Here is a 13,237-nt window from a genome sequence, read left to right as displayed (position 1 = left end):
CATGCCTTCACCACAGTGCTGTTGAGAAATGTGATGTAACTGTGATTTGCAGAATCATACAATTTCCATTTCCCTAGACAACAAAAAGGCTTCACTAGACAAACTGTGTGTCACAAACTGTGGATAAAAACCCCAACTGAGATGCATAATTCCAAATTGGCTGTATCAATGTTCAAATAATGCTATTAAAACCTGAATAATATCGGCATAGCCCACATGTTTATCAGAATATGCAAAATTCCGAAATATGGCTTATTTGAAATACTTAAATTAAATATGCCATTTACATGACTCGCATTAAATTCAGAATATTGTTGTATTCAGAATAATAGGTGACTAATGGTGTGCATGTAACCGGAGCCAGTGCTGCATTTCCTCCTGTGATTGTACCACCAAAGTCAGGTATGTTATGTTAAAACACACGAAAACACATTTCTAATCATAACCAAATGGTTTTAGTGCCTAAATCTAACCACACGTTAACCATTTGGTTGTTGAAACTTTCAACATATCCACTTCATGATAATGTACAGATGCACGTATCCATGGTTTGCAGAAGTGTAGCTACAATACCAACATTTATTGTGGCGACTGGGTTGGGTAATAATGAAATCACTATCCTTTTGCAATGGTTGCCTAGAGACATTAATTATTTGCACAGCCATGAGATGTCACTTGCCAGGACAAGGTAGGACGTTTTTTAACATTTTCACAAACAACTTATACTGTCGGTTTTCTGGTGAGGACAATTTTAGCCTTAACGTTGAGTTCCACTAGTATCACTTAGCATACTAAAAGCTGGGACATGCACAATCTGGAAATCCATCGGTAAAAAAACAAACAAAAATGTCTTCCTTTCTACAATGTAAATTGCAGAATCTGTCTTGAGAGATTAGGACATCCATGAATCAAACTGGTTCGTATATCATTTCGTCCAATCAGATCTAAAGCTGAAACATGACTTTGTGATGATGCAATGTAACTTGTTTTCTGTTAACATACACAGAAGTCTTTTTCGGTGGCTGCAGTTACTGGAGGAGCCTTAGTCCACAACTGTGAATGCTCAGCTGCACGTCATGTTTATGGGCTGTCCTGTGGGTGAGTATGGAACAGAATAATTAAGATAATTGTGACAAGACCCAACCCAATGAAGCTGTCTGAGGAGAAACTTAAAGATGGGAGCTTGTCAATACATTTGAAGGATCCCTCTTCAGCAAACCAATGAAGATATATATCAGTATCAAATATTGGTGTCTGCACATCTGCACATCTGCATCTGCACATCTAACACATAGACTTGGATGCAGAATGCAGAAGACTTCACGCTTAAAATAACTCAGTGGTTCTTTAGTGCTCACCTCTGAAAAGTGTATGCAGCCACATCTATAGACAATCTGCACCAAAATCACAACTGGCTAATAGAAAAATGTATAAGATTAAGATGCAGTTAAAACGTGGATCTGTTCGAAATGAGAGCCATATCAGATGTTATCACTGACATATTCTGTTCTACCTTGTTATATAAGGTACTACTGTACATTGGTAGGCTATTTCATTTCATGAGAATCATAGTGTTGGATCATTGTGTCCACAGGCTCATATCAGCATCCTAACACGTTGGCAGCTCATGGCTTTTGTCATATCTTACTCTCTCTGCAGACACTCTAGGTTAATGACATAACACCAGAGAAATCCTTTAGAACAAGTGTTTATTAGAAGGATTTTCCTCACTCAGGTAGGAAACCTAAAGCCAGTAAATGTGGAATAAACTGCGACCATCTGAATAAGTGAAGCTACAGCTTGATGAGGAGGAACAGGACATACAGGTTTGTCGCTTTTGTCACCAGGGACAACTGAGCTGCTATTGTGTTTATGTGAGAGAAAAGAAGTGTGTATTTTCAGTGCATGTATGCCATCATTTCTCAGAAACCACAGAGCTGGTTGCCATGGGAATGCTGCAGGGAGCTCCTCACCCTCCCACCAATGGGCTTCAGTGATTTGTTACCGCGGGAAACCTGGCTTGTTGCCTAGGAGACCAGAGGCTGTGTGCTCCAGCTCAAATGGAGAGTTGTTTCTGCTGGGATGTTACTAAAGATGAAACACTCAGTGGTGAAAAATCAGGTTTACACACACATATGAGTCTGCTGGTGTATGTGGGCAATATTGATCTGTTAACTGAAAACTAGATATCTGCTAGGGGGCGTTCTCTGTATGAATGATATATTGCAGCCTTATTTATTCTGTTTTATAGTGCAGTTTGTCAACACTACTGTGTACTGTCTTTGTATAATTATATACTAAAGGGAGAACTCACACATACTCATGGCTAAATATGTACAAAGCAGTCAATAGCATACCAGTTCATCCAGATTTTCAGGTAAAAAATAGGAAGCGTTGCATTTAGGTATCATTGTTCTCAACAGACAGGAATGCAGTCCAGCCCCAGGACTCGTTTGGAGTAAGGCTTGGGACAAACCTGAAGACGACCTAAAACCTACAAAGACTGGTCAAACCACACATAAAGATGAAAGGTGCTTTATAAATAAAGTTTATTGTTATTATTATTATTATTATTATTATTATTATTATTATTAATGGGAATATTTCCAGCTGCTTAAGGCAAGTGTTCCAATCTTCATCTCCAACGAAAATGAATCCACTGACGTGATTGTTGTATTTCAAGTCAGTAGTGATGTGATAACAAAAGTAATGTTGTTGTTTGGTTTGGCGGTAACTGTAATATTACAGTTACAATACAGTATTACAATAGTGAAATTGTATTAGTAATTAGTTGCACTACTCATTATTGGAAAAAACAATCATATTGTTCCTGCTTGTTACTGCCTGACTCAAGGCTGGTTACAAAGAGGGAGGCCAAACACAGATGTATCACTCAAAAAATTATTTATTTAACTTAAATCAATAAATATATTAAACAGCTGGTGGAGTGTCTGAGTGGGAAAGGAGTCACTCATGTAGTCACGTGTGTGGATGAGTGAAAATATGGTATAGTGTGTGCTGGCTGGAGAAGCAAACCAAACAAAAGATGAAGGCTGGGGTGCATGCAAGACTGACTGACAAGAAAGGCAGTTCCTTTATGCCTTCTTTATGCCCCACCCAGATAGGCATAGACAGTAAACCCCGACAACCCTCCCAGCTCCACCTACCAGCCAACTCCCAGTATCTGCAGATACAAACAGCAGAGTAAGACAATTGATGGGCAGAGTGGGAGGGGTCGCCACACTGCCCAACACTGGTTGATACAACGGATCAATAAACAGGAAATACATTGCTGGACTAATAGGCCTGTAGCTGCTTCTCCTAATACCAGCTGTCAGAGATTAAAGGGATCAGTCACATCAGCATTTACATTAAATTTGTTGCAAAACCAACTGATTTCAATGGATTCACTGTGATCAGTGGACTGTCACACAAATCTGTGCTGAACAGTCCCGACAGTGCTGACCTTTGAATCTTACATGGAGGAAAGCGATTGTAGCTTATTAGCTGTGTTGTGCCGTCCACAAAGCAAACATGGTTTGTAGACAGCTGACAGGAGTAAATGGTACAAATACACACAAATACAATATTACAACTAAACTATGTGAACATATGTTCCCTTCAGCCATCAAGCTGTTATTGTGACTGATTTGCCTGAGCATGCAAATTATTTCCAGGAAGTTACAATATTTAACTATAATATTTCACAATAAATTAAATTATTATTTTTATTTAGGCTTACCAGAATTTTACTGTGAAATTCATGCAGGTAAATACAGTCATTTTACAAAGGTATATATAGTAATATATGGAGTTTAAGTATAAGGTTACTGTGAAATACAAATTAATTCTACAGGAGCATATTGCTAAATCACAGTTATCAAATGTACATAAACTGTGAAGTTACAGTTAAATGCAGTCATTTACAGGAACGTACTGTTATACCACAGTGGGCTTTAACTGTGAGGTTACAGTTAAATGTAGTAATTTTACGGCACCATACTACTAAATCACAGTCATAAGTACTGTGAGATCACAGAATATAGCTGTCATTTCCCAACAATTTACTGTAAAAATGACACAGTAATTTACTCTGAAAGTAATGCAACTATTAGCCAGTAATTTACTGTAAATGTATAGTCAAATATTTTACAGTGTATAGTTCAAACTTTTAAAAGGCTCTTTAATATCCAAAAACAGGTGACGTTTTTAGCACAGTTACTTAAACAGAAGGAAATAATACATTTGGGGTGGACTGTTTTCAGCAGAGGTTTCATCCACATTTGGCACTCAAGTGAGTATGTAGGGCAGCAGGAAACACAATAGCCAGAATAAATGTTGGCATTGTACATCTCAGCAAACCAAGAATATGATATGTCACACATGCATGTTATTGTGAAGCAGATACGTTGAAACTTTACCTTGAAACTTTACGTTTCAACAACCCAGTGGTTAATGTGTGGTTAGTTTTAGGCTCTTTTGGTGGCACAACTTGGCAGGGAATTCAGCAGTGTCTTGGTAAATAACTATCCCAGGGTCAATAGAAAACAACCATGTTTGGTGGCTGAAAAGCAGCTGGAAGATGCAGTGATGACTCAATAAAAAACAACTGGTTTTGTTGCTTGTCATTCTTAAACAGTGATCTGCAGCCAGGCAGGTGTCTCATCTGAGTGACGTGTCATCCACCATCCCCTCCGCCTCCTCGTGACAAAGACGTCTCATTTACTATGTCACTTTAGAAACGCTGATAAATGAAATGTACAAATTTAACATGTCAGTGGTTTGCAGAAACATACATGTCACCCAGTGACACAGTGTGTGTGTGTGTGTGTGTGTGTGTGTGTGTGTGTGTGGCTCACTGATGTGTTTTTAACAGTCTTTGGACAACAATGGAGCTATGTGGCACAGTGGATGACAATATATCAGGCTGTACACAATATTTGTTAGTAAGATCAGTTCATGCCTGCTTTAGCTCTTTTTTTTGACAGGAAGAAAAATATAGAAAATCACTAGACATTTATCATTTTATCCCAAATCATACTAAACACCAATCCATCCATGACACAAATTTTCAATGTCTACACAAATGCCCCACATTGTCAAAATGGCATAAAACATTATCTTGACCTGAAACAAAAACTAATCCCTTGTGAGCTTGACATATATATTTTTAAGTCAACAATTTTTGAGTTTTGAGTTAATTTGACTCATATTTTTTAAAGCCAATTTGCCTACTTAGTTTAAGGCCAATAAACCACACTATCATTGTGCACTTATCATATTGTGGTGTGTTGGGGCTAAATGGGTGGGGTTTCCCAGCATGCCGTGAGGCAATATGTTTAAGGCCATAAGCCAAAGAAAACTGTTTAAATGTGTTCTAAATCACACTTGTTACCCATTACACAGTGATTAATGTTTATGTATTTCACAATGGGTGGGGTTACAGTTCATGTTGTGGTAATAGACATTTTGCATCATGAGGTAAGTTGTACACACAGTTAGTGACCTTCTGCCTGTGTGGATATTAGAGTGTCTAACAAAGTTTTGCTGAGGTGAAATAAACACTTACTGGCTCAGAGTTCATCCATTTGCCTTATCCATGGAATCAAGAAACGTAACCACAATATATTTTTAAAGTTAAATGAAATTTAAAAAATGATGTAAAATATGCACTCAATGTTTTTATGTTCATATGACATAGAATGTAATGCTCAAATAACAACAATAAAACGTTATGTTAAACTGACATAAAATTCCTCTCAGACAAGTCACATGTGACACATTTATGTTTTGTCTGGTGTACTCAAAATTTTTATTTTACTTATTTATTTCATAAGACATGGTGAGCTAGTTTTGACTGATAATAAAATGTCCTGAAAATATGCCTTACTGTTAATTCATCATTAAAAAAAAAAAAAAACAACTTTGTTTTTCAAAGATTTAGTTGACAAAGCTTCCTGAGGAGCATTTTATGGAAAATTTTGACATTTCAGTGCAAAGTATGAAACACATAAGAAAGTATTCAAAACGATGAATTATTGATAAGTGAGCCATCTGGAGATGCAAACAACCTCCTACTAATTCACCAAGGACATCACCTGAGCGCACAACAGCACTGCAATGCAGAGGAAAACATAACAACAGATTACACTGCATAACATGCCATGCATATGTCAAAGGACTGTGTTTATTGTAAGAAAGAGCATATTAACTGACAACATCCTTTGACATGAGATTCAAGCCTTTTTGGTTTGTTTAACATTTTACCAAAATCTAGATTGGCTGTCCTTTTTCTTTATCAGTACTTCTATTTGCAGAATCCCTTTTTTAATATTTGAGCTTTTTTTAATTTCAATATAAAGAATTAATTTTAAAAAGGCAACAAAATAAAAAGACAACAGCACTGAAACAGAAGTGGAACTGCGGGACATGATCATTTTATTTATTTTAAAAAAGTGGAAATGTTAAAAATAATAGAGGAAATCAGTATAAAATAAAGCATTTTGTAGATTATACATTTTTTAATAATTTCTCAGTATAACCTTGTTCATTAGCTGTTGCAGTCACAGTCACAGCAGGCTATAATTGGCCTCAGATAACTCTTTAGCTGTTTGGTCATGTTATACACATTTGTGCATATGACCCTATAATAACAGTTTAGCAGAAACAAACACAACACCACCACTGTGCCGTGAATCCTCAGTTCACCCCAACCTTTTACTGTCACTGCTGAAACTTCACACGAAACAAAACACTTTTTGTAGAGCTGGAGTGTTTTGATTAAGGTCAACAGTTACAAAGCTTACTTAACTTTTTATGGGGTTTTCTCAGATTATCTGAAATAACTGCAGTGTCTGAATATGGAACTAAAAAAACAGAATGTTACACAAGGTTTAGTCATTTTTTGATACAAAAGGTTAATAAAACACTTGATTTTGAATTGCCAGTGTTTTGTTGCCTGGGTTCAGAGATTTTAATCCACACGCTCCACAGGGTTGACTGATTCGTCTGGCATCATGACATCAAACAGCAGTTAAAATTAAAAAAACAACAACCAATGAGTGCCACAGAGGGACGAACACTGTTGCCAAGCAGCTAAGTGTTGTCAAGCCCTGCATCTGAACAAATACAGGGTAATAACAGCAATGGCAACTGTTATCGCAACATGCTCTCAAAGTCAGGGAATACTGTGAAAATCTGGGAATAAAATTCTTCACCAGTGTGTCTGTAAAAGTGTCTAATAACACATAAAAAAAAAGTTAAATTCAGCTTTCAAATTCAGCTCCTGTAGGAAAATACGTGACAGCTGCTGAAAGTGGGGGTATGCAGAACCTTACTGGTGAAAAATTGAAAGTGGCCACCAGAGCATTGTCATTTTGACTGATAACAATACAGCGTGTTTCGGGGTTCATGTGATGTCATATAACTTACCCATCTCCTCAGAGAGCAGGTAAAGTGTCACGAGCTGGGGAGGGGGGCCGAGAGGTGGCAGGAACCCAGAAAAAAAGGCCTCACTTGTTGTGGTCCTGATTTTCTGTGAAACTGTGTTTGCTGCTATCTGATCCTTCTCTCCCTCTCCCTGCAGAGTGAGTGCTGAGGGGCGGGGCGATCTCCGGGAGCACTGGGCTCCCGGCACACCTGCAGCTCGTTCTGCCTAATTAGCCGGCTTCTTAAGCCACACTCTCTTTGTCTCCAGTGCTGGATTATTCTCCTTGCTATAGTACTACGCTCGTGCTCTCAGTGATCTCCTGCCTCTCGCCACGTGTTTATGCTCCAGTGTTTGGTCTCCAGGTTTTGTGAGTTTTATGCCTTGTCATTCTTTTCGTTGCACTTTTGTTCTTGCTTTTTTCCCATGTTTATGGTGATTTTCAGTTTAGCCTTTTCTGTTGTTACTTTTCCCTCAGAAAGAGTTTTGGTTGATACTTTGTTTGCTCGTATTTTTTCTGTGAACTGATTTTTTGTTGCTACTTTGTAAATAAACTACTTTTTGTACTTAACTCTGCAACTGGGTCCTGGCTTCCTTGTCTGGCATATAACAGAATAATCCAGCCAGCATGGACCCAGCAGAGTCGGACAATTTGAAACGTGTACTCTCATCACAAGCTGCCATGGTGAATCAACATGAGTCGTCCCTGAGGCAGGTGATGGAACACCTGCAGCAGCTCACCACCAGCGTCTCTCAGCTGGGCAGTCAGATGGCAGCACTAAAAGACCAACTCGCTCCCTCTCCTGGTTCCGCCACTCACCACCCAGCCAACGACCAGCCGACCGGCCCAGTACCTCAAGCTCGCGAGCCATATATCCCCATACCAGCCAGGTATTCCGGAGATTTAGGGACATGCTCACAATTTCTGCACCAGTGTAATTTAGTATTTAATCAACAACCCCACACTTATGCCACTCCTCAAGCTAAAGTAGCCTTTGTTATGAGTTTGCTCACCGGACAGGCAGCAGCCTGGTCCTTAGCTATCTCCTCACAACAACACGAGCTAATCAATGATTACCACCAATTCACGGATGAGATGAAATGAGTTTTCGATCACCAGTAAAGGGTAGACAGGCTGTAAGCCAGTTACTTGATCTGCAACAGGGTTGCCTTCCAGTGTCAGAATATGCTGTAAATTTCCGCATTTTAGCGGCTGAGAGTGGGTGGGGGGATTCGGCTCTTCAGGCCATTTTTCTTAAGGGGTTGGCAGGGAAATTAAAGGACGAACTGGCGGTTCGGGAGGAGTGTAATTCACTCAACTCCCTTATTGATTTAGCCATCCGCCTTGATAATAGGATACGAGAAAGGGCTAGGGAACGTCAGGAAATGAAGAAGAGACGGCTTCCCTCTGGCACTCAACCCAGCTCACCAGACTCCACCCCGGGACTTCCTGACACCACCTACTACGCTCAAGAGCCACGACGACCACCTGCCGACAAGCCCATGCAACTGGGACGAGCCCGCCTCACCCCGGCAGAGAGACAACACAGGATGCGAGACAAGCTGTGTCTCTACTGCGGCCAAGGGGGCCACTTCATCTCCCGCTGCCCAGAGGTGCCAAAAGACAAGGCTCACCAGTAGAAGGGGGGACCCTGGTGAGCCGCATCTCTTCCTCCTCTGCCTCGAGAATCCAAGTACCAGGTATGATTCACGGACTCAAACACTCGGTTCCGGTCCAGGTGCTGGTGGACTCCCATATATGACATTCCCATATATGAACTAACCTCCCCCAAGGAGGTACACGCCGTTGACGGCCAGCTAATAGAACTGGTCACACATAAAACTGAACCACTGAAATTAGTACTCTCCAGCAACCATCATGAGCACCTAGAACTGTATGTTATCTCATCACCTCTGAACTCTGTCATTCTGGGAATCCCTTGGCTCAAGCTTCACAACCCCCACGTCGATTGGTCCACTGCCACCATCCGTAACTGGAGTCTCCACTGCCACGCCCACTGCCTCCACTCCGCCCCGCCAGCCAGACCTACAGACCCATCCCCAGCACATGAGGTAATTGATTTATCTAATGTACCACCTGACTACCATGACCTACAACAAGTTTTCAGCAAAACCTCTGCCTCCTCACTGCCCCCCCATAGACCTTATGACTGCGCCATAGATTTGCTTCCTGGTGCCCCTCTCCCCACCAAAAGACTTTTTCATCTGTCCAAACCCAAGCGTGAGGCCATGGAGAAATACATTACAGAGTCTGTGGCAGCCGGCCTCATTCGCCCCTCCTCCTCTCCAGTGGGGGCTGGTTTTTTCTTTGTAGAAAAGAGAGACAAATCCCTGCGTCCATGCATAGATTACACTGGTCTAAACGAAATCACAGTCAAAAACAAGTATCCACTTCCCCTGATTGACTCCGCCTTCAGCCCCCTACACACCGCCTGCGTCTTCTCCAAACTGGATCTCAGAAACGCCTATCACCTCATCAGGATTAGAGAAGGGGATGAATGGAAAACAGCATTTAACACCCACTTAGGTCACTTTGAATACTTAGTCATGCCTTTCGGACTCACAAACGCTCCTGCCGTTTTCCAATGCCTGGTTAACGATGTACTACGAGATCTGCTCAACAAAACTGTTTTTGTGTACTTAGACGATATCCTGATTTTCTCAAGCTCTATGGAAGAACACGTGTCCCATGTACGAGATGTTTTGAAAAGATTGTTAGAAAACAAGTTGTATGTCAAAGCAGAAAAGTGTGTATTTCATGTACCATCTGTAAGTTTTCTGGGGTTTGTGGTCGAGAGGGGGCAGCTGCGGGCGGATCCCTCCAAGGCGGAGGCCATGAACGACTGGCCGGCTCCCACCACCCGCAAGCAGCTGCAGCGCTTCCTGGGGTTTGCAAACTTCTACCGCAGATTCGTAAGGAACTACAGCCACCTTGCAGCCCCACTCACTCGCCTCACGTCATCCAAACTCAGTTTTGCCTGGTCTCCTGTTGAACAGTCTGCTTTTGAGAAACTTAAGAACGTGTTTGTTAATGCCCCTGTTCTTGTGCACCCAGATCCTGAGCAGCAGTTCGTGGTCGAGGTTTAAGCCCTCGGACTCTGGGGTCGGGGCTGTCCTCTCCCAATGCCTACCCTCAGACAACAAGCTCCACCCCTGCGCCTTCTTCTCACGCCGCCTCACTCCCGCTGAACGCAACTACGATGTGGGGAACCGAGAACTCCTGGCGGTGGTGCTGGCATTGCAGGAATGGCGACACTGGCTGGAGGGGGCTGCTCAACCCTTCATTGTATGGACAGACCACAAAAACCTCGCCTACCTCCGCACTGCCCGCTGCCTGAACTCACGGCAAGCCCGCTGGGCCCTGTTCCTGGGCAGGTTCCAGTTCACGATCACCTACCGCCCTGGGTCTCGGAACATCAAGCCGGACGCACTCTCCCGTCAGTTCGCCCTGGAGGGGAGGGAGCCCTCTAAGGAGACCATCCTGGATCCCGAGTGTGTGCTGGGGGAGGTCCACTGGAGAGTCGAACAGGAAGTTCAGGAAGCCCTTCAGGGACAGACGGTTCCTGACGGATGTCCACCGGGTCGGTTGTTCGTGCCACAGTCTGCCAGGTCATCAGTGCTCTCCTGGGGGCACACGTCCAAAATAGCCTGCCATCCGGGGGTCCACCGCACTCTGGCCCTCATCCAGCAGCGTTTCTGGTGGCCGTCCATGGCTTCTGACGTCCGGATCTTCATTGCTGCGTGCACATTGTGCGCGCGCAGCAAGCCCTCGCACCGACCCCCGGCAGGCCTCCTGCAACTCTTGCCCATCCCTCCACGTCCCTGGTCACACATCGCAGTGGACTTCGTTACCGGACTGCCCCCCTCCGAAGGTAACGACACCATACTTACGGTGGTTGACCGTTTCTCCAAGGCGGTACATTTTGCCCCCCTCCCTAAACTCCCCACCGCCTTGGAAACCGCTAACTTGTTAGTCACACATGTCTTTAGGTTGCATGGAATGGAATGTGTCGGACCGCGGACCTCAGTTCACCTCGCAGGTGTGGAAGGCTTTCTGTCGGGCCCTGGGAACCACCTCCAGCCTCTCTTCTGGCTATCACCCACAGTCCAATGGGCAGACTGAACGGGCTAACCAGAGCCTGGAGTCCTCCCTGCACTGCGTTGCTTCCCCCCTCCCGTCCTCCTGGGCCATACACCTACCCTGGGTGGAATATGCCCACAACTCCCTCGTCAGTTCAGCCACCGGCTTGTCGCCCTTCATGATCAACACTGGCTACCAGCCCCCCTTGTTTCCGAGCCAAGAATCCGACGCAGCAGTTCCCTCCATCCAAGCCCAGTTCCGCTGTGTCAGACGCGTGTGGCGGGAAACCAGAGCAGCGTTAGGGAGAACGGCTGAGCGCAACCGACGCCTAGCGGACCGACGTCGGGTTCCCGCGCCCAACTACCAGGTGGGCCAGCAAGTGTGGCTTTCCTCACGAGACCTTCCCCTCCAGACTGAATCCCGAAAACTCTCCCCCAGGTACATTGGGCCCTACCCAGTGGAGAAAATCATAAGCCCCAGTGCTGTCCGCCTCCGCCTCCCTAAACGTCCACCCAGTGTTCCACGTCTCCCTCCTCAAGCCAGTCACGGAGAGCCCCCTCCAGTCCCCTGCACCCCCACCGCCTCCCCCACGTCTCATCGACGGCCATCCGGCCTACACCGTCGACCGGATCTTGGACATGCACAGACGGGGTAGGGGCTACCAGTATCTGGTCGATTGGGAGGGGTACAGACCCGAGGAGCGCTCCTGGATTGGGCGCTCCCTCATCCTCGACCCACAATTGCTGCGGGATTTCTACAACAGGTTTCCGGGTAAGCCTGGTAGGACGCCAGGTGGCATCCTTTGAGGGGGGGGTACTGTTGTGGTCCTGATTTTCTGTGAAACTGTGTTTGCTGCTATTTGCCTAATTAGCCGGCTTCTTAAGCCACACTCTCTTTGTCTCCAGTGCTGGATTATTCTCCTTGCTATAGTACTACGCTCGTGCTCTCAGTGATCTCCTGCCTCTCGCCACGTGTTTATGCTCCAGTGTTTGGTCTCCAGGTTTTGTGAGTTTTGTGCCTTGTCACTCTTTTTGTTGCACTTTTGTTCTTGCTCTTTTTCCCATGTTTATGGTGATTTTCAGTTCAGCCTTTTCTGTTGTTACTTTTCCCTCAGAAAGAGTTTTGGTTGATACTTTGTTTGCTCCTATTTTTTCTGTGAACTGATTTTTTGTTGCTACTTTGTAAATAAACTACTTTTTGTACTTAACTCTGCAACTGGGTCCTGGCTTCCTTGTCTGGCATATAACATCACTATTATTTAGTAGGCTTTGCTTTGTAAGTATGTTGTTGTGGCCTTATGTAATATTTCAAAATAATAGTAGTAATAGTATCAGAAAAAAAAGAAGCAAAATTTAATAAACATTTTGATTTTTTTCCCTCCCCCATTTGTGGCGCCCCTTGTGGATGATGGCACCCTTGGCATTCGCCTATACTGCCTTTGCCACGGGCCGGCACTGGTGTCTGACACCATAATCACTGACAAAGTGGTGGTATTTGACCAGTTGGGACTGACAACAGACTGGCTGTCGACAAGATAATCGCTGCTATAGAGGCTGCTCTAAATCAACACTTCTTGAATATCACCCAACACTGAGATTTGTTTTCATGTAACTCTGCTCCACTCCTAAAACACAGGCAAAACCAGTATGTTGTCATTAGATTCGGCCAGATACAATGGTTTCTAGTGATTGGTTGGGGACAATTCCATC

This window comes from Epinephelus lanceolatus, chromosome 6 (genome assembly GCF_041903045.1).
Source record: "Epinephelus lanceolatus isolate andai-2023 chromosome 6, ASM4190304v1, whole genome shotgun sequence".
Lineage (NCBI taxonomy): Eukaryota > Metazoa > Chordata > Actinopteri > Perciformes > Serranidae > Epinephelus > Epinephelus lanceolatus.
This window is presented reverse-complemented; position numbering follows the sequence as displayed.